Genomic DNA, 22,004 nt, shown 5'->3' with positions numbered 1-22,004 from the left:
AAATTCCATGTTGAAGGTTCTTAGTAAAGAGAATTAACCTTAACCATTTTGTGAACCATAGTAAGTCCTGAGCACAGCAATGGACTAAAGGTAAAAAGATTGAGTTCATTGTTGAATGGCAACAGTCCCTTACAGGATATCTTTGACTTTGTAAAGGATGTTTATCTTGGAATCTGTTAAAGTGTGGGTGTGGATAGGGTATGTGTAGAGCCATTTTTTTCTTTCTGGGCTCTCCATTAGGCCTTAGTCATATGTGTTAGTCTATTTGTAATCCAGTGATAAAATTAGCCTTGTATTGCGTGTAACCTTTGTTGTCTAAAAGATGTTTATTAAGTAGGAGGGACACCCCTGAAAAAGCTGGGGCTGCTAGCATTAAAGCAGCAAGTTATTAACATTCTAATAAAAACAATAAAGAATAATGAATTAATTCAGATTTGTAATACAAGGTAAATTCATTAGTTCTAATGAGTTTAAGTAGAAAATGATGCTTCAAATTTCAAGAGAAAAGTGCAAATATCAAAAAATCAAAATTAAGGAATAAGAAATTATTTCTCAGACGAAAGTTAAAGGAAAGTGATATAGCTGGTATACTCATATTTGTATTTTTGCAGATCTAATACAAACATAAGGGAAATTATCTTTGTGAAAATTGAGTTTGTAAACCAATTTAGCTTTTGTAGAGTTACAATCCAAGAGAAAGAAAGAAAGAAAGAAAGAGAGAGAGAGAAAGAAAGAAAACACGAGTTAGCCACTATAAATCTTCTGCCTTCCCTTCCCTTGCAGATTCAACTAACTTTTTCTTTTAAATTACCCCTGAATGTTGAGGTCATTGTATGTGATGAAATAGTACCAGGAAGATGCAGACAAAGTCAATGGAGGTATAAGGAATTATACCTTCCACACCTAATTGCCTATTTTCCTGTTGACTTATGGTGTTCCTTTCACTTTGTATTTATTCAGTAAAAGTTTATGGAATAGGCTGGGCGCGGTGGCTCATGCCTGTAATCCCAGCACTTTGGGAGGCCGAGGTGGGCGGATCACGAGGTCAGGCGATGGAGACCATCCTGGCTAACACGGTGAAACCCTGCCTCTACTAAAAATACGGAAAAAAAAAAAAAAAAAAGAAAAAAGAAAAAGAAAAGAAAATTAGCCGGGCGCGGTGGTGGGTACCTGTAATCCCAGCTACTCCAGAGGCTGAGGCAGGAGAATGGCATGAACCCTGGAGGCGGAGCTTGCAGTGAGCCGAGATAGCGCCACTGCAGCTTGTGGAATAAAGAAATACCGGAACACACACGTTGCAGAATTTATGTAATGTGTGGGGATGGAAATTGTATTATTGTGGGTGCTTACATTTGCAGCTAAAAAATGTTGTAATTTTTCCTTTCGATAAACTAAGATGATACATAAACCAAACCAAAACAAACAAAATCCCCAAAACAGCAAATAGACTTTCACTCGGCACTATTTTCAGTTTAGCCTTTGTCAATATTATTAGAAAAGAATAGCACACGATACTCTTAGTTTAGGAGCCATTTATTCTTGTTCACTACTCTGCCTTTTCCCCCAACTCTTTATTCCAGGGAAAAATTGTCCTGCCTCCAAACTAAGCATAACAAGCCAAGGAGTGTAGAAATCCTTAGCAACTCAAAAGAAAATCTACCGTCTTTCAAGTGGCAACCAGATTAGCATGGTTCTTCCTAAATTACAGGAAGGAATGATCCATATACCTAACTTTACTACTATCATTTTAATTAAAATTTCTATTTCAAAAAATACTCTGACCTACAGAAGAGTTGCAAACGTATTACAATAAGCCCTCCTATAACCTTCCAGTAGATTCAGCTGTAGTTTACAAGTTGCCTCATTTGCTTTAAGGTTCTGAACATTTTGCCTGTGTCATCTATGTATATACATATTGCTGTTTTGTATCTACTTATTTATTTTGCTGGCCCATTTGAATTTATTTGCACAGATACAGACATTTCATTTTTAAATGCTTCAATATTTTATCTCCTAATAATAAGGAAATTCTTTAATATAACCACAACTTAATTATTAAGGCAATGTTACACTGATACAATACTATTATCTAATAGACTCTATAAATTTTTCCAATTTCCTCATATTGTCCTTTAGATCATTTGTTTTAACAGTTAAGGATTAAAGCAGTATCATACTGTTGTTTGTTGTCATGTCTCTTTAGTCTCCTTTAATCTGGATTACTTACGCAGCTCTTCTTGTCTTTCATGACACTGATATTCTTTAAGGGTACAGGTTCACTGTTTTGTAGAATGTTCAATTTGGATTTGTTTGATGAATCCTCTTGATGTGATTTAAGTTGTAGGTTTTTGTAAGGTTTAATAAATAAGTGATGTGTCCTACTTTGAGCATCACTAGAAGTACTTGATGCTGGTTTCTCCCATAATTGGTGGGGTTAACTTTGGTCACTTGTCATGCCATGTTTTACATGTTGTGACAAAAACTTGAAAAATGAAATTTAACAATACTCTGTAAATAGCACCAATAGAATAAGTTTGACAAAACTGTGCAAGAACTTATATCATAAAATAATCATAAACATGGCTAAGAGAAGCTAAAGAGCAAATAAGTTAAAGGAGAAATAGTCCGTATTCATGAATTGGAACTTGAAATACTGAAAAGATGTCCAGTCTTTCCAAACTGATCTGCAATCCTTACCAAAATTATAGCAGATTAAAGGTGATTCAAAAATTTGTATAAAAATGGAATCTAGAATAACCCGAAGAAACATGGAAAAGAACACAATTTGAAGACTCAAAGCACCTCATTTTAAGAATTACTGTAAAGCCATAGTCATGATAACAGTTTGGTATCAGCATAATATAAATAAATAATAATCAATGGGACAGGATATGTCCAAAACTAGATCCACACATATATGATTTAATTTTTGACAAAGCACCAAAGTAAGTCTTTTCAACAAATGAGCTAGATTAACTGGAAAATATATGAGAATAAATAAATATTGACCCCTTAATTATACTGTGCACAAAAATTAATTTGATTTAGATTACATACCTAAATATAAAAGCTAAAATTATAAATGTTCAAGATATAAACAAAAACATCTTTGTAACTGTTAGCCAGTAAATATTTGAAAGAAAGAATACAAACGGCACTAACCATAAGAATAAAGAATAATGAACATGACATCGTCAAAATTAAAAACTGATGCACTTCAAAGCATTCTGTTAAGAAAATAAAAACTGTGTGTATATATATATATATATATATATAAACAGTTTCCATTAAGAAAATAAAAACTGATACAGACTGACAGATAATATTTAATACATTTATTTGACAAAGAAATTGTTTTCTACAGGTATATGCTTATATATCAAATATGACCATATCTCTATATATATACATATATGTGTGTGTCTACAATCAGTAATGAAAAGACAACCCAAATAAAAACAGGTGTAAGAGGCTTATGTAGATACTCCACCAAGGAAAGATACACAATGGGCAATAAGCACATGAAAATGGAAGTGTAATTTAAAATTTAGATGCTATTAACACCCACTAGAATAGGTAAAATTAAAAAGACTGAGAACACCAAATGTCGGTGAAGATGTGGAGCAACTGAGACTCATGTATTGCCAGTGAGATTAAAAAATGACATAAACATTTGAAACACTGTTTACTGTTTCATTATAAAGGTAAATATACATCTATATGATCCAGCGATTTCTCTTCTAGGTCTGTATCTAAGAAAAATGAAAATATATGTCCATGAATGATTTATATGAAATATTTATAGTGGTTTTCATTTGTAATAGCCTAAATCTGGAAACAATCTAAAAGTCTGTCATCGGCATGTTAATAGATAAATTAAGTTGTGGTATAGCCAGACAATGGTACACCAATCAATAATAAACAAAAATAAACTATTGATATAAAAAATGCATGATTTCCAAAAACATGTTGAGCAAAAAATGACAGAAGCAAAAGAATGTGCATTGCATATCTCTAATTACATAAAGCTCAAGATTAGGCAAAACTAAACTATGGTTATATACATCAAAAGAGTAGTTGTCTCTAGGACAGGGGGTTAAGGATTGACTAGAAGAGAACACACAATAATTTTGGGGAGTGAAGGCATATTCTACATCTTCATTGGGTATTGATTACTTGAGTCTATGCATTGGTTTAAATCCAACACATTGTATAAATTTGCATTTCACTGTCTGTAAACTTTTACTCCATAAGGTCACTGTTTACTTTCAGGGCCAGCTTATTTTTTCTATAACCACATCATCATTACCCAGACCTAGTAAGACAAACAAATGTGTATAAAGGAAAATACATTCTTGAAATTCTGGGCTTTTACTTTTATGTATAGGAAAATTGGCTTGTATTTAATAGTCTATTAGTTGAATTTTCATTATAGCAGTCTACAATTCATTTTTGTATTTTTAAAAAAAATTTTCAACCTTGAAAGATACTAGAAATATCCTGATATATTAGCCAGGATTTATTTTCATGATTTAGGAAATCAGGGCTACTCATACTGATCAGCCATTGGTTTAGTTTATTTTTCCCTGTTTTCCTTTCAGATTTTAGCAATATCTCAAACAAACAAAATCTATTGTTACACACTGGCATATTTACTGTCCACACTTATTTCTTATAACAGTGGTGAATCATAAGTTTTAATCCAGTATTTCACCCACTTAAAACTATATCTAAACTAATTGCATTTAATCCTTTCCTATGTTAGGAAGTGATGTATCAAGTTTTGTTTAGGGGCGTTATTTTTATTCTTAAGTGGCAAATAGATCTTCAATAGTCTCTGATCCCTTCAGGGTAGGGTACTTTCTATTGATTTCTGTTTGTGCTTTTCCAGATTCTATTATGGGAAAGGGCAGAAATGACCATTTTAATGAAACTCAGTTTTCCTTTGATGCAGATTCAGAGTTCAACTAAAACAAAACACATAATCAGTGAAGAAAGGAAACTGAAATGATAGGAATATAAGGCAGATTTCTTTCTTTCTTTCTTTCTTTCTTTCTTTTTTTTTTTTTTTTTTTTTTTTTTTTGAGATGGAGTTTCGCTCTTGTTGCCCATGCTGGAGTGCATGGAGTGCAATGGCGCGATCTCGGCTCACCTCAACCTCCGCCTCCTGGGTTCAAGCGATTCTTCTGCCTCAGCCTCCAGAGTAGCTGGGATTATAGGCATGCGCCACCACGACTGGCTAATTTTGTATTTTTAGTAGAGACAGGTTTTTCCATGTTGGTCAGGCTGGTCTTGAACTCCCAACCTCAGGTGATCTGCCCACCTTGGCCTCCCAAAGTGCTGGGATTATAGGTGTGAGCCACCACACCCTGCCGTAAGGCAGATTTCTAAGTAAATTTTTTTAAACTGGAGGATAAGGTTGTGAGGAAATCTAATTATGTAATCCAAAAGATTCGTGTGTGCTACATATGTGGTCAGATGGGTCTCTTCTTCACCATAATCCTGAAATTTAGATGTCAGAACTTTGTTGGAAGACTGAAAGAAAGCATATTTAAGTGTATGGTTAAATTGGGATTAATATGGCTATGCCCAAGAGATGGTACTGGTTGTATTTATACATATGTTTTAAGAGAAAAGTTGATTTGTGGCTGCTAGAGCTGAGACAAGCATATCTGAGATGCAAAATTAACGTTTTATTGACTTTTGAGACTGACATAAAGTGTCTTCCTCAGTGTCTGTCTGCCCCTTGCTTTCCAGTCTGCATAACCCATCAGGGCTTCCTGAACCATGTTTTATTGTTTCTCACTTTCTTTTACTCTTTGTGTTTAATAGCTTCAAAATCAATTCAAAATCACACCTAAAGTCTACTGCACAAACAATTGCATTACTTGACAAGATTTTTATAATGACAGAATGTTTACTCATAAGGAGTGCTTGAACTGCGTCCTAATTCTTGTGTTATGTGATAAGTCATTGTAGCTTATTGAACACATATTTATGGTTTTTTTGGAAAAACATGTCTCATTTTTTAATATTACTCTGATTACTTATATCTATTTGTAGTCTTTAAAGCTTCCCTAGTTTCAATAGAAAGCTAAATTTTAATAATTCTTTTCCTCCTATTATAAACTGAACAAGAATGTTTAGAATAAGTTGAGGGGTAAAATATATCTTCTCCTTTAATTATACTGAACGTTAGATTAAGATGTGCGATCTTTAAATTTGAAATATTTGAAGAGGTTACTGATTCTGTGAAAAAATATGACTTTTGGAGTAAAGAGACAAAGTTCATATTTGCTACTGAGTTATTGGGGGAAGCAAAGTAACAGACAAATGCAGAGGCAGAAAAAAAGGAGGAGGAATTCAAATGTAGGAAAACAAAACCCTGAGGTGTAAGGAAAATAAGTACGTGGTCTTAGAGTGGAGAGTGAGTAGATAGGAAAGCTGCTCAAGTTTTCCTAATGACAGACTTAGTAGAAGGCTTGGAAGGAATAATAGAAGAACATTTAAAAAGCAGTAGCAACAACAACAAAATACTGCCGCTCACTCCTTCCAAAAGAGAGCATGCCAATGAAATCTCTGACAAGCGTAAGTTCAAGAGGGTTATCTGAAGCTAGACACCATGATCATAGAAGGATGAATTCTTCGGTGTGAAGAATATTTATTCTTTGGATCTGTTTACTGTTCTATTTGGAGCTGAGGCAAGAGTGATGAATAATTGATAGCAGGACACTCTAATAGTCTCTTTAACAAAGGCAGAAGCGCAGGAATTCATTATATCTTATTGTGTGAGAGCCATATATTGACAGTTACACAAATGAAAGAGCTCCCACTCTGTAGATAATAAGTCTTTGTTCCAAATGGCAGATTTACTTTTCCAGAAGTAGAAGCAAAGACTTGAGGCCTATTTTGCCTTCCACACCTTGTCTCTTTGATGAAGTAACTAGATTAAGTCTCATGGAAAACAAGATGATGATAATAATGGCATTTCCATTCTTGAGTCAATTGAAAACAATATTATCTAAAGATGAAATGCTGCAGAATCACAAAATTTTAAGATGATAAGGAATTAGAGTCATCTATTATGTTTTCTAGGAAGTGTGCCAATGGTTTCTGGCCCAGAGTAGCTGCCTCCTAAATGCCACCTGACCAACTTTCCTGCAAACCTGCTTGTATCTCTGAACTTTTCCTCCCTTTTCTTCCACCTACTTCCTCCCCTTTCTCTTTTCTTTCAAAAGTCTTTATTTTATAAATGTTGAAACCAAGGCCAAGCAATTGCCCAAGGTCGCTTGGCATCAGAACCAGGATCCACATTGTCCAATTTCCAGGTTTCTGCATTTCAAATTCTTTATTAAAAATCAGAATGTATTAATGGAATGATTCACAATTTTTTTTTACTGTAGACATATTGCTATAGTGGACCTGAGTTTGTTTGTCTCAATATCAGCTACTCAAAGAAATAAGCTTTGGCATTTTTATGAACTATTGTATCATGTTCACTGAGAGGTTTCTTACTAAATGAAGTTTAGAAGTTAGTAGTCTTGGAAGTAAGTGACAATGTAACTGGCAATACAGTTCACTGGAACTCATTTCTTCTAATCCTAAATAAAGCTAGGGCATGGTTTATTAAATATTTCTGTGATATTCAGTGTGTAAAAATGTAAAAGAGAATACAAATATTAAAAGGAAGTTTTCCTAATGACAGACTTACTAGAAATTTGAGTGGATTGTTAAATTTGTAAAGCTGTGTGAACAGTGCTTGATAGTGGATAAAAAAATCATTAAATCCCTCAGTGGTTGTATAGCTTTCCCCATCAATAATTGGGAGAGAATGAATGATGAAGGTAAAGTGCTAACCCAAAGGTTTTAAAAGTTTCACCAAGTTTTAATGAGCCTCACCAATCACCCCAGATCGCAGTCTGGTATTTTACAGCTCCTCTAATAAAGTTTTCTTCCCTAGTTTTCACTGACACCACCATTGTGTACACAAATATAGAGGAGTGTACCTGATTGAGCAATGTGTCTGATTCTGGCAGGCAGAAGAGTACACATTTGGCATTCCTTTTTATCCATGATTGTCTCACCTTTCTGTGAACTGAAGGTTAAAGTGGGTCGACCATTCCTGGGCCTGCTTGGGTTCTGGAGAGAAGTAATCTAATGTTAACTAGACACACACATTTTCTGACTTAGCCTCTCACCTTCAACATTTCCAATCCCCTGTCTCCATAGTCTTTGTTCTATCTGACTTTGAACAAGCAAATATATTTTCTAAATTTCATAGGGAGAATAGAGAGGTTTATCATCTTCCTGATGGTTACTCTGATTACTGTCCCCTCCTTTCCATGTAAAAGTTCTTAACTTTTTTCATCTTCTCCTTGCATTTGTTCACCATTCTTCATCCTCAAGTTCCAGAAATCTTTGAGTTCTAGCCATCCCAGTGAAACTGCACTTTGAAAGGTCACCAGTTACTCCAAGGTCATCTAGTCCTTCCTCAAACACACTCTGGTCAACTCTCCCTTCTTAGCCTTCTTGCTATTACAATGTCCTTTTCCTCCAATTGCTTTTTTGATTCTCACTTCCTACTGTCTTTGAATCTTAATTCTTTTATTATTATTGATTTCTCATCTGTAGTTTGACTTCTCAAACCTTACCTGTAGAAACGTTTCTTTGCTCATAGTGAAGTACTTTATATCCTAATGTCTAAAGGTTATTTCAGCTTCACTGCAAGATTAACTTGGCTAAAACCACGTTTGTCTTCTCCTCAGAATAATCCTCACCTTAAACTGGTCCCAAAAAGTCCCATTCCTCTTGGCATATAGGATCAGGGGATTCATGTCCTTTCTAATTTATTCCTTGCCTTCCTCCTTTACCTAGGTAATTATCATCCTGTGAGTTTGTGCTCTGAAAAGCCAGTGTCTACTTTTGCTTTCTTTCTATCCACAACCCTTGATCTATATCCCCATCACTCACTAGATTACTGTGCCAGCCTCCTGGTTGTCCCTGCAGGTGCCAGTCTCTGCATCCCTCAGTTATCTTGTATTAATATTTAACTACCAGCCTAATATCTCACTTTGGCCATGTTTTCACTGTGCCACTATTCCTCAAATATTTAGGGGCCTCTCTTTTCTTTCTGCTTCCTGTCTAAATTCTCTGCTGTGGTGCTAAGTTTCCAGATATTCCATACATTACCTCTAGTCTGCATCCTGATATTTATCAAACTTTTGAAACCGTGACCAGATAAAATATATTTTATATTTCAATTTAGTGTGTGTGCACATGTGCTCACACACACACACACACACACACAGTGTGCTGTACACTCACATAATTGAAACAAGTTTTCTAAAACAATCTTTACACTATGATTTATTCTATTATATTTCTTTGAAAAGGTAAAGTACATGAGCCCCTATATTGAATTCCTGTCATGAGCCCATGGTTTGAAGAGGCTCAGCTTATCTAATTTTTTTATCTCTTTATACCTCATCCCATCTACTTTGTCCAGAAGAGTCTATGCCTGCCCTGTAAGCATGCAGTGCTAGTTTCTGAGTTTTCAGTCATATTTTTCTAGTTCAAGTCTCTTCTAATCATAAAGACTTGTCTGCCAACTTTAGCTCTTAAAAATCCCCCATTCATTCAAAGGACAATTGTGCTATGCAAGATGACCTCTAATCCTCTGCTGATTTTGAAATGGTTTTATAATAGTAAATTGTATCTTTTCTATCTAGTTTATAAACTCATTGAAAATAGCCCTATGTTTCCTATTTTTCAAACTGCCGGATTTATGTGATGAAACAAAAATAACTTAGTTTCCGAGGCCTAGATAGAAATCCTCGCTTTAATATTTTTGAGTAATGTGATGTTGGGTAAGATCCTTAGTTGTAAAATAGAAACCCTAAAACTTGTCTCAAAAAATTGCCAGAAGGAGGGAACTAGATGGCTCATGGAAACCTTTGGCAAACACGACACCTAATGAATGTTTGGTGTTAAATATACTGTCCCTGGCATTTAACCTTTTCATAACGTTGTTTAGCTTCTTTCTATTTGTTTATAATATTTTCAAATACAATCCTTTCTCCAGTACTCTTTATTACACTTTTCTGATTATTCCAATTACTTGCTAGACAGATTTTTAAAAATTTATGTTTAATAAAATCTAACGAAGAATAAATGGAAACATATACATGCCTTACTTTGTAGTATTCATGACTCTAATGTTCTAGAGGGCAAAGGGACATAAGACCAGCATCTATATTTTATTTACTTTGTAGAAGAGCCATTCATCATAAGATTTGCTGCCACCAAATCTGAAGGCTCACTATGTCAAATTGAATTGATTTAAAATGTGTTATTTAAAAATAGAAAAATTTCTGAAATAAAAAGGGAAATATTTTGTGCTAACTTCTCTCTTTTGGGGGGAGTGGTCTTTACCATAATGAGTTTTTTGACCAATTATAATGTGATATGCTTTTTTAATTTAATTTATGAAAAGAAGGTTTTGTATTTTAAGATTAACTAGGACACTAAGTTTTAGAGGCACATATTGCATCAGATTTTAGAACTAAATTTAAATTCATTTTTAACATTCTGCACTGTGATATATGCAGATTAAAAAGAAAGTGACACACATAAAATCATGTCTGTTAAGCATTTTAAATTTTAAAAAATAGTTTTTTACTCACCAAGTCTCCCAAGAGGGGTACTTTCTGGCATAAATTATCTAACATCAGTTAGATGGCATGAGGTAATGGGGACCAAGAGCAGATCTAAAGGCCAAAGATAGGTGAGAAATGCAAATATAAATATAAACATAACTTTCCTATTAATATTAGATGACCACTACTTAAACCAAATGCAGTATAAAACATTTCTCTTTCCTATTTCATTTGGTTTCTATTATGTGTGTTGCATGTATCCTATGATATGATGCCAAATTCCTGACAGAATTTCTGCTGACACCCAGTCCTTATCTTCATTCACTTCTTCACTTTTCTCTCCACTTCAGAAGTGTATCCCCAGTGCAATAAACTTTCTTTGTGTGTGTAAAGTATAACTTCTATTGGTTTCAATTTATTTGATTACAAAATGAGTATCATTATAGATGTTATTTGATCAGAAATGTATATTATATTAAGAATACGTGAGAACATATGATTACAAAAGAATTCTGTAATCTTTAAATCGATAGCAACCAAAATTATAAAAACTTTTACAAGTCAAATAAATGAGTTAATCTTATTCTAGTGTCAGAGTACTTCTGCTCCTGCCAGTAATATGGGAAATTTGAAAATTATCTTTTGCTTATATATTTACTACCTTTAGAATACCTAGAAATGTTTATGTGAAATGAAAAAGTTATACTTGTGTTATCCTTGTCCTAAAAGAAAGATATTTTTATAAAACTTTAATTCTTACAAGATCCAATGGTCTTGTTCTCCCCAAATGTATTTCTAGCAAAATATATTTCTAGCAAAATGTATTTCTCATATTTCAAGACTGACTTATTTTTTTACTAAAATGCACAATGATAGTTATTACGGGAATCAAAAGTACTGAATAAAGCTTTACCTTCAGTGAGTTTAGGTTACATATCAATAAAGCTTGGATATTATTCTAGGAGGAAGAGGCAGAATAATAATGTCTAAAATGTCATTTTGATATTTATTAGTGTTACAAGTTAAGAAAACGGTATCTTCTGAATAATCTAATTCTTCATAAATTCACATCAAAAGAAACAAGAAGCTGAAGTATGTTAACAGACCTATGACTTAAACTGATATATAATTTTAATGTTTTTATTCAGACTCCCTCAATAAAAGGGTGGGGACAGTTGCTAGGTAAATTTTTGTCTTCAACTTTCTGTCTTCTACAGTACAGGGTTTAATAATGTCTTAATTCTATATCATGATATATATTTAATGTTATATTGTCAATGAAAATAATTATCTCAAGTCAAACCAACTCTCAGTTGAAGAATCTTGAAAATGACTCCATCTAAATTGTGACTCAGATTTCTATCTGTAAAATTAAATTTTTAATAAGTTAGAAAAGTCTATCAGTGGATACTGGCTAATCACAAATGTGTATGGAACAGTCTTCACCCTCCAAACCCTGAAGCTTGCAGAGAAACACTGGACTGTACAAGTTAGAGCTAACATGATTACTTATGCCAGCCAAAATTCAGCAGCAGCTGACTGTTTTGCACCACCTGGAACCCTTCTCCCTTTTGTTTTCTATTGTGTAGCTTCTTGTCCTTAGAGACTGAAAACTAATTCCAAAATTTCATTATGAAAAATACAATTAATATCCTTTTATTATATGTGTGTGTGTGTGTATATATATATATATATATATATATATATCATATGAAAACACAGGTTGCATATGCACGTGTGTGTGCATGTGTGTGTATGGTGCATTCCAAAATGGAAGTAACTTGAACAAATAGAGTATCAACACGGTGATTCATATTTTTAAACTCCCTTAAAGTTTGTACTCCATTGTTGAATTTCTTCTTTACCTAGTCTTAACATGTGGATTGACAGTTTCTAAATTTAAAAATTAATAAATCACTTAAAAGTTAATACAAATTTAGTAAAACAAAATTTGAACAGATTATATAGTATATAGTCAAAAGTAACTCTTTCTTCTGTCCCTTTGAAGCTCAGTTCTCCTCCGCAGAGATGAACTCGTTTGTGACAACTCCTGGTGAATTTCCTCCATACTAAAAATTTTACGGAGTAAAGAGTCTCACCATAGATCCAGAGCCTTGTGCAGTGTCTGGCATTTATGGAACGGTTGGCCTTCCTATCCCCAGGTTCTGCCTCCACAGAGTCAACTAACTATGGATCAAAGATATGTTTAAAAAAAATAAAAATTAATGCAAATTGAAAAATACAGTGTAACAACTATTTACATAGCATTACATTGCATTAGGTTTCATAAGTAATTTAGGGATATTTAAAGTATACAGGAGATGTGTGTAGGTTATATGCAAATATCATGCCATTTTATATATCAGACTTGAGCATCCCTGGATTTTGATATCCAAAGGGGCTCTGGAACCAATCCCTGTACCAGGCATTAAAGGATATTTGCAGAAAAAGAAGAACAGATAAATGGATGAAAAGATTATAAACAGTATGTAGTTTCAAGGCTCATGGTTAATAAACTATTGAAAAAATCACTTTTCCACTTCACGTCATTCTTTTTCAGCGTGCAGAGGGATATTAGACTGTTTTTCAAATACAAAAAGCCACAAACTTGTATCAGAATCTCTACTTCCTATTAAAATTAACCCTCAGAGGTAAATATTTTTAGAGTTTTGTTTTGTCAGGTTGTTTTTTGTTTTTTGAAACAGAGTCTTGCTCTATTGCCTAGGCTGGAGTGCAGTGGCAACACATCAGCTCATTGCAAACTCCTCCCGCTGAATTCCAGTGATTCTCATGCCTCAGCCTCTCAGGTAGCTGGGACTACAGGTGCATAGCACCACACCTGGCTAATTTTTTTTTTTTTTTTTTGTATTTTTAGTGGAGACGAGTTTTCACCATGCTGGCCAGGCTGGTCTTGAACTCCTGATCTCAAGTGATCCACCTGCCTTGGCCTCCCAAAGTGCTGGGATTACAGGCTTGAGCCACCACACTGAGCCTTGTTTTTGTTTGTTTGTTTTTGTTTTTTGCAAAAGAGTTTCTAGTGGTCATCGATAGGATTTCGATATTATAATTTCTTATTTTCTATTTCAGTAGTAGTTTTATTACTCTACTTTATATTTGTATGCCATAGTTTATATTTCTACTGCTATAGTTTCTTATTTTAATGATTTCCAACATAACTGTTTAAATGCATAGATTATGTACTAATCTATATAATGGTCAAACCAGCTAGTTTCTGTTATACTTTGAGTTAATCTAGTTACAAATTATCTTTTTGAAAAAAAGAATTCCGTTTGACCTAATAAAGAAACAAAAACAAAAACAAAATTCACTACTCCTTACTTCCACAACTTCAGATTTACTGAAACCACAAATTCCATTTAAATTTCCAATATTGCTAGTGGTGTGAATGCCTAATGTAATACTGAGATATCATTGCCAGATTAGGACAACTTTTATTGTCTGAGACTACTAATATTTCTTCCATTGCTGAATTTAAGAGAATACCCTAACGCACAATGTAAATTGTAACACTGAGTAGCAGAATTTGAGGGCTAGAAGGCCAAATCATTTTCTGTTTTTTTAACTGTAATGACAGCTATTGGTAACTGCCTGCTCTCTACCCAGAAATTATGGAGATAAGGAAATCTATGAATTATAGTAATAGTGTGTGTTAGTTATCATTCAAAGCTATTTACTATTTTCTGGCATCACAGAATGGAGAACATAGTAAAAACTCAATAAATTGTAATTTATAAATAGCATAAACAGCATGATATTATCTTCATCCAAAAGCTCCTCTTTGAAGGTGATGTATGGAGAGAAAAGCTGTTATTCCTAAAATTGAGTTAGCTAAGCTAAGCTTAAAATTTATTTTATCTTTTAATTTTTAACATTTCAATAGCTTTTGAGGTACAAGTGGTTTTCAGTTACATGGATGAATTATACAGTGGTGAATCTGAGATTTTAGTGCACCTATTACCCAAGTAGTGTATATTGTATCCAATATATAGCTTTTACCCCACATCTCCCTCCCACCATGCCCCCTTCTGAGTCTCCAAAGTCCATTATATCACTCTGTATGTCTTTGTGTACTCATAACTTAACTCCCAAGTAAGAACATACGGTATTTGGTTTTCTATTCCTGAGTTACTTCACTTAGAATAATGGCCTCCAACTCTATCCAAGTTGCCGTAAAAGACATTATTTCGTTCCTTTTTTATGTCTGAGTAGTATTCTGTGCTGTATACATACCACATATTCTTTTTCCACTCTTTGACTGATGGGCACTGAAGTTGGTTCCTCATCTTTGCAATTCTGAGTTGTGCTGCAATAAACATACATGTATATGTCTTTTTCTTATAATTTCTTATTTTCATTTGGATAGATATCCAGTAGTGGACTTGCTGCATTGAATGGTAAATCTACTTTTAGATCTTTGAGGAATCTCCATACTGTTTTCCATAGAGGTTATCCTAATTTACATTCCCACCAGCAATGTATAAGCATTCTCCTTTTACCATATCTACCCCAACATCTATTGTTTTTTGACTTTTTAATAATGGCCATTCTTGTAGGAGAAAGGTGATATCTCAACGTGGTTTTAATTTGCATTTCCCTGAAGATAAGTGATATTGAGCATTTTTTCATATGTTTATTGGCCGTCTGTATGTCTTCTTTTGAGAAATGTCTATTCGTGTCCTTTGCTTACTTTTGATGGGATTATTTTTTTTCTTGCTGATTTTTTTGAGTTGCTTGTAGATTCTGGATACTGGTCCATTGTCAGATGCATAGTTTGAAAACATTTTCTCCCATTCTTGAGTTGTCTGCTTACTCTGATCATTATTTCTTTTGCTGTGCAGGAAGTTTTTAGTTTAATTAGGTGCCATTTATTTATTTTTATTTTTGGTGCATTTGCTTTTGGGGCTTTAGTCATGATTTCTTTGCCTAGGTCAGTGTCCAGGAGAGTATTTCCAAGGCTGTCCTCTAGAATTTTATAGTTTCAAGTCTTAGATTTAAGTCTTTCATCAACCTTGAATTGATCTTTGTATAGGGTGAGAGATAGGGATCCAGTTTCATTATTTTTCATGTAGCTAGCCAGTTATCCCAGCGCCATTTATTAAATAAGATGTCCTTTCCCCAATTTATGTTTGTCAAAGATAAGTTGCTTATAAGGGTTTGGCTTTATTTCTGGGTTCTCTATTCTGTTCCATTGGTTTATGTGTCTATATCAGTAAGATGTTATTTTGGTAAGTATGGCCTCTTAGTATAACTCGAAGTCCAGTAATGTGGTGTTTCCAGATGTGTTCTTTTTGCTTAGGATTATTTTGGCTATTTGAGCTCCTTTTTTTTTTTTTTTTTTTTTTTTTTGGTTCCAAATGAATTTTAAGACTTTTTTGTAATTCTATGAAAAATAATGTTTGTATTTTGATGGGAATTGCATTGACTCTGTAGATGGTTTGGGGCAGTATGACCATTTTCACAGTACTGATTCTTCCAATCCATGAGCATGGGATGTGTTTCCATTTGTTTCCATTTGTCATCTATGAATTCTTTCAGCAGTGCTTGGTAGTTCCAGTTGTACAGATCTTTCATCTCTTTGGTTAAGTACATTCCTAGGTTGTTTTTTGTTTGTTTTGTTTTGTTTCGTTGCAGCTATTATAAAAGAGATTAAGTTCTTCATTTGATTCTCAGTTGGATCACTGTTGGTATATAGCAGTGCTGCTAATTTGTGTATATTACTTTTGTAACCTGAGAGTTTACTGAAATTCATTTATCAAATCTAGAAGTCTTTTGGAGGAGTCTGTAGGGTTTTCTAGGTATATCATCAGCAAACAGTGATAGTTCGATGACTTCTCTTCCTATTTGGATGCCCTTAATTTCTGTTGCCTGACTGCTCCGGCTAGGACTTCCAGTACTATGTTGAATAGAAGTGGTGAAAGTGGGCATCCTTGTCTTGTTTCTGTTCTTAGGGAGAATGCTTAGAATGATTTTATACATCTGTATAGTTCCTTGAGACAGTGAATTAGAACATTTCATATTTGTGAATTTAGATATACTTAATGTTTTGCTCGTCAACTATCCATTCTCACATTCATAGAAATAGCATTATTCTAATTTTACTAACAGTGTCAGATATACTCTTACTTTCAAAAATGAAATTAAGTCAATTTGATTTTAAAATACTTTGGAGTACATTTCTTGATTTTTTTTTTTTTTTAGATAATTGGAGACACTCAGGCATGTCATAATGATCAGGAATAGTGTGCAGAATGTGTCATTGTCTACAGGTCCTGTAAGCAAAAAATTCAAACACAAGAAAAGGGGGCACCAATCATCTGAAGTGAAGTTCCAGCCAAACTCCAAGTTTCAATAAATGTTCCTATTCCTTTTTTATGCTAAATATTGTACTGTGAATTATATACCAAAGTAAAAACTATTCATTGCAGTTACTCAGATTCCAGGGGTGAGTCTCTCATTAGAATGAAATATGTGCCAATAATTTTGACTGCCAGATCATTAACCTATGAATAATGACTTTTACAAAGTAAAATTCTATATTATCTCACGGTACAGTAAAAAGCATTTAGGCTACTCCCCAGGCAAAAATGAATCATTTAGGAGCTGTGTTACCTTGGGGAGATTATATACTCTAAGTGTCGTTTTCCTCATCTGTAAAATAGGGATGATAAACTTCTGTGAATGGAGAGTTAAATCCAATGTTACAATACAATTAAAATATTTCACAGAACTATTTAATAGATCAACGAAAATGCCTACAAATTTATTGTAAACACAATTAGTTTATCAATGGCAGCTAATCCAGAATTACTTTCAAACTAATATTTTTTCTTTTGTCTATTGCTAGTTTCATCAAAGTTAATTCCTCACTTATGGAAATTAAACTAAATTGGAATACATTTTAAATAATTAAAATATTCCCTTTCTGAAGGAGTCTATCGAGAAGTCTATCTCTTGTGGATATATTAGATTAAATAAAATATGTTGTTATAATTTATTTTATTTGTTTATTTTTACATTTTTGCTATAGCTACCAGAAAATAAAAATTATACTTACAGCACCCATTCCATTTTTATTGGATAATACTGGTATAGACAGATGGCTGGGGTAAAATTACTCAATTCTGAATTAAAATACCCCACTGATAATTAATTTCAGGCCTCATGTAAGTCAAGCAGACTTAGAGTATGACCCGAGAGAGAAGGTAGCTTTTGGCAGAAGTTTAACAAAAGTTGTCTGCTCTTAAAGTTCTAATTCAGAAGCTAACGTGGAGTTTAGTCCTAACAACTAGTATTTAAAACTGTTCATCAGCTAGAGTACTACTGACCACTTTGACTAATAGCTTAGGTTTTTCCCAGCCCATTTGAGTATTGGGAAACTTTGATAATATTTGATAATATTGGGAAATTACCAGTCTTTTCTTTGAAAAGAAACTAGAAAGTTATTAAAATAACAGGGAAGTTCTCAAAGTAGTTCCAGAACCAACACCATCTGCATCACCTGCCAAACTTACTACAAATGCAAATTTTCCAGCCTTACGCAAGACCTACTGAATCTGAAACTCTGGGAACGAGGTCCAGGAATCTGTGGCTTAAGAGTCCTAGGTGATTCTGATGTACACTAAAGGTTTGGAACCACCGTATTGGAATATATCATATTCTTGCTAACTGATAAATAAAATTTGCTCTAATAGTCTGAGATTTTAGTAAGTGAACATGTATTTAGTGAATAGCAAACTCCAGGGCCATAATGAAGTACTGAGGCTTTACGGAACTAATTAAAGCACAAGCATGGCTCCCTCTTCCAATAACTTCTTGCATTAAATCATTAGTATTCAGGAAGAACTCTAGATGGGGATTTTCCTTGTATAGGGTTTCATTATTATTAATTGAGTTCTTAATGGAGTTTATTGCTTAGCATTCTCAAATAACTTCTGTTTTATTGTGATACAAGAAAGTCTAATCCGCCACAATGTTTTTACTTTTCATAATGGCACAGAAGAATTGCTGAATGTGATATTAATTTAAATGCATTCCACTATCCTTCATCTATTTGTAATGAAAAATGATTCTGTTGCCTTTTGAGAACATCAGAATGATTATGTAACATTTTGTGGTGCTGAATTATTTTAGATATGACATTCTTAGTAAGGAAAAAAAATGGTGCTTCAAGAAATTACTTCCAAAAATGGTAAAAAGGAATTTGAGAAAAAAGAAATTACTTCAGAATCCTACTAATTTTTTATTCCAAAATTTGCTTGTGTAAATTAAAAATAGATAATTGTTGAGAATTGCTATTCCTGCTGTTAATTTCAGCACCCTAAATATTTAAGTGTAAATATGTAATTTAAGAAGGGAAATATTTATGCTTGAAAAAGCTTGTCTTTTTCATACTTTAAATCCCCACTAATACCTTTGCTTCATTATTATTTATTTTTTAGAATGGCGTTATTTTACTTTACCAAATATGCACTTATTTTCTAAGTAGTTCTACCCTCTTCACATTAGTTCAGAATACATAATTTTTTCTTCTTCTAAAATAGAGAACCCTTGTGTTTATCCTTGCATAAATATAAGCAGCATGGCTTTAAAAAACATGAATTTTATGTAAAATGTGAAATAAATGTCAATATTTATATGTAGCATTTAAGTACATTTTTCCTTTCTTACAAGGAGAGAAAAGCCAGCAAGAGATTTCTGATAACTACCATCACCTTAATCTGTTTTTCTAAATACTAACACTTGACACCCAATAAAAAACTAAAAACCAAATAGGATAAGACTACAAGAACACAGGATTACTTTTAGTGCTCTAAAGATAGGAGTTCTGCAATATCAAAAGGGTGTCAAAGGCCTAGCACATTGGCATTTGCCATTAATGGTCAACATTGATTATTATTGTATTTTAGCATTCAAAGCACAAGGAATAATAAAAGGCTTCGAAGTTTTTATTTTCATTAGTTTTAACAAGTGATGTTCTGTACATGTGCATGAATAATGCCTTTTTAAAAACTTAGTAATCGTGCATCATGTGAGTGGGTAATAAAGAAACAATATTGTTCACCACAAGAGTGGGCTAAACACTTCAAAGGACACTTCATGAAACATTTGGAATTAGAGCTTGAGGTATCGTGATGTTACTGTTTTCATCAAAGCTTTTAAGTTGGAGATGATAGATAAAAAACAAACAAATTACCATAGGTGATAATAGTATACTCAATAAAAATGTAAAAATACTGATGTTGTACAAGACTTTCAGTAAAAAGACCTGGCAAATCCCCAGGTATTACTGGGGATTTAAAATATGAAAAAGAAAAGCTTTCTTTTTTAACATAAATATTTCCCATCTCAATTTAAATATTTATGCTTAAATATTTAGGGTGCTGAAATCACGGCAGCAATAGCAATTCTCACTTACACTCATTTTCTACAATGCTACACCTGGTTATTTTTCTATCCGCGTTTAAGTTCCTTCACCATAAGTCCTTCTTTGTTTTTTGGAAGGCTCAGTGGATGCCCTATGATCTGCCCCTGGAATACCCATTGTTTGTTGTGGTGGAAGGTTGATAAGAAATCTTTTATCTTATAAAAGATAAAATGTGTATATTTGTATTGTCTTGTATTCAACAGCTTTGAGTTGGTGCACCCAATTCTGAGCAGGTGTGTGTGTGCGCGCGTGCCTGTGTGTGTGCGCACCTGTGTGTGTGTGTGTGTAAAACAAAGTACTTTATAATGCAAAGTCCCTTTCTTACACTTCCATAAGCTCTGTTAAGACAGCAATACAGAAATACAGAAAAGACAAGTGTATAATTGATGATGCCCTGGACTTTCTAAGGCTTTGAAATGCGAACCAGGAACGCAAATTGTTTTACCAAAAATGAAAATGTCCTTTTGCATGACAGCAGTTTGTTCCAGTTGCACCTGTGTTTTTCTATGATTTGCAAATAGGTTGGAATTTTGCCCTTGGTATACTTTTAGCCTCAAAATGTTCTAGAATTTGAAAAGTGGCGGGGGAGGGGAACTTGATCATATATGTACTGTTCAATCTGATTTTAGATAAATTCTAATTTTACGAATATTGTTCTTTGAACAGAACAATTTGAGAAAATGAGGATTACTTAAAAATATTTATAACGATCATAAAACAGTCTTCTAAATATTAAAGGTCTGAGTTGTAATGATTGATATATTAATATTTACCTCATCTTTTAAAAATATTAGTTGATTATTACCTATGCTTCATGTGGTTCCACAAGGAATATATTACTGTTTTAGAAAGATGTATGGAATTCAATAGTAAAATATTTCTCCAAAAATTTAAAGAAGAAATTTAAATTAAATAAAAAATTTAGGGAGAAAAAATTAAAAACAATATAGGGACCATTCAGACCCCATCATTGCTATATTTGAGCATTGAATTTGGCATTGAATTTTTTCACAGCTTAAGGAAAATGTACAAAGGGCCAGTTAAAAAGGAGAAAACATCTGTTTCTCGTGGGAAGCAAAGCTTTGCCTACTACTTAAAAAAATAAAAGATATTTCTCAAGTGGGGCTTCACACAGAGGGTCTTCAGTAATAGACACATAACTGACCCTACGCAAACACTGCTCACCAAGAATACACTAGAATTAATCATAAGTGGTCATTTAGAGTTTGTCTAGAAGTGTTGCACAGGAATTAGTCAATCCAAAATGTACAGTATGTGAGATGACACTGGATGTCTGGTCTTTTGCAGCAGATTTGTAATTGTTTTTTATTGTCTATCTCCCTTATTGAATTGGGGCCTCTTTATAGGTGGAGGGTCACTTTTCTTTCATAGTGTTGTGCCTAGTTTGCACTATACACTTGATAAGGAAAAAAGATAGTGTAAAATTTGTTAAAGGTCTCTATCAAAAAATTCTATGGGGCATTTCACTATATCTGAATATTTTTAAGATACAGTTTTAAGGCAGTCTTTTAAAAAACATTTTGAAAGGTGGATTTATGCTTACTGCTTTTTTTTAGAAGGTGACAGAATCAAACACAAACATGAGGTGTTCAATAAATATTGCTGACTATATTGATTTGAGCCAAAATTTCACCAATAATGCATTTGGACTGAATGCGTAACTAATATTCTTGGACTAGGAGAACAACAAAATTCTTAGAAAATGAATCCTAGGAGTTTGTTCAAGATTCTATCACCTAATATGTAGAATATGTATTGAAGATTTTGAAATATCTGTGTATAATTTTCTAAAATTCATGTGTATCTCATAAGAATCCTACCATATTAATACCAGTTGTAATGTAGGTCAGAGATTTGGCAAAGATTTTCTTACATGAATTTTT

General features: G+C 33.4%; 1 protein-coding gene across 1 annotated transcript in view; it reads left to right on the top strand.

The window, feature by feature from the left end:
- KCNH7 (potassium voltage-gated channel subfamily H member 7) overlaps window positions 1-22,004 on the top strand; it is a 471,541-nt gene that overhangs the window by 17,901 nt on the left and 431,636 nt on the right. The window lies entirely within an intron of this gene.

Source organism: Macaca mulatta, chromosome 12 (assembly GCF_049350105.2).
Source record: "Macaca mulatta isolate MMU2019108-1 chromosome 12, T2T-MMU8v2.0, whole genome shotgun sequence".
Taxonomy (NCBI): Eukaryota; Metazoa; Chordata; class Mammalia; order Primates; family Cercopithecidae; genus Macaca; species Macaca mulatta.
The sequence above is the reverse complement of the archived record's forward strand: the minus strand, read 5'-3'. Positions and strand labels throughout refer to the sequence as shown.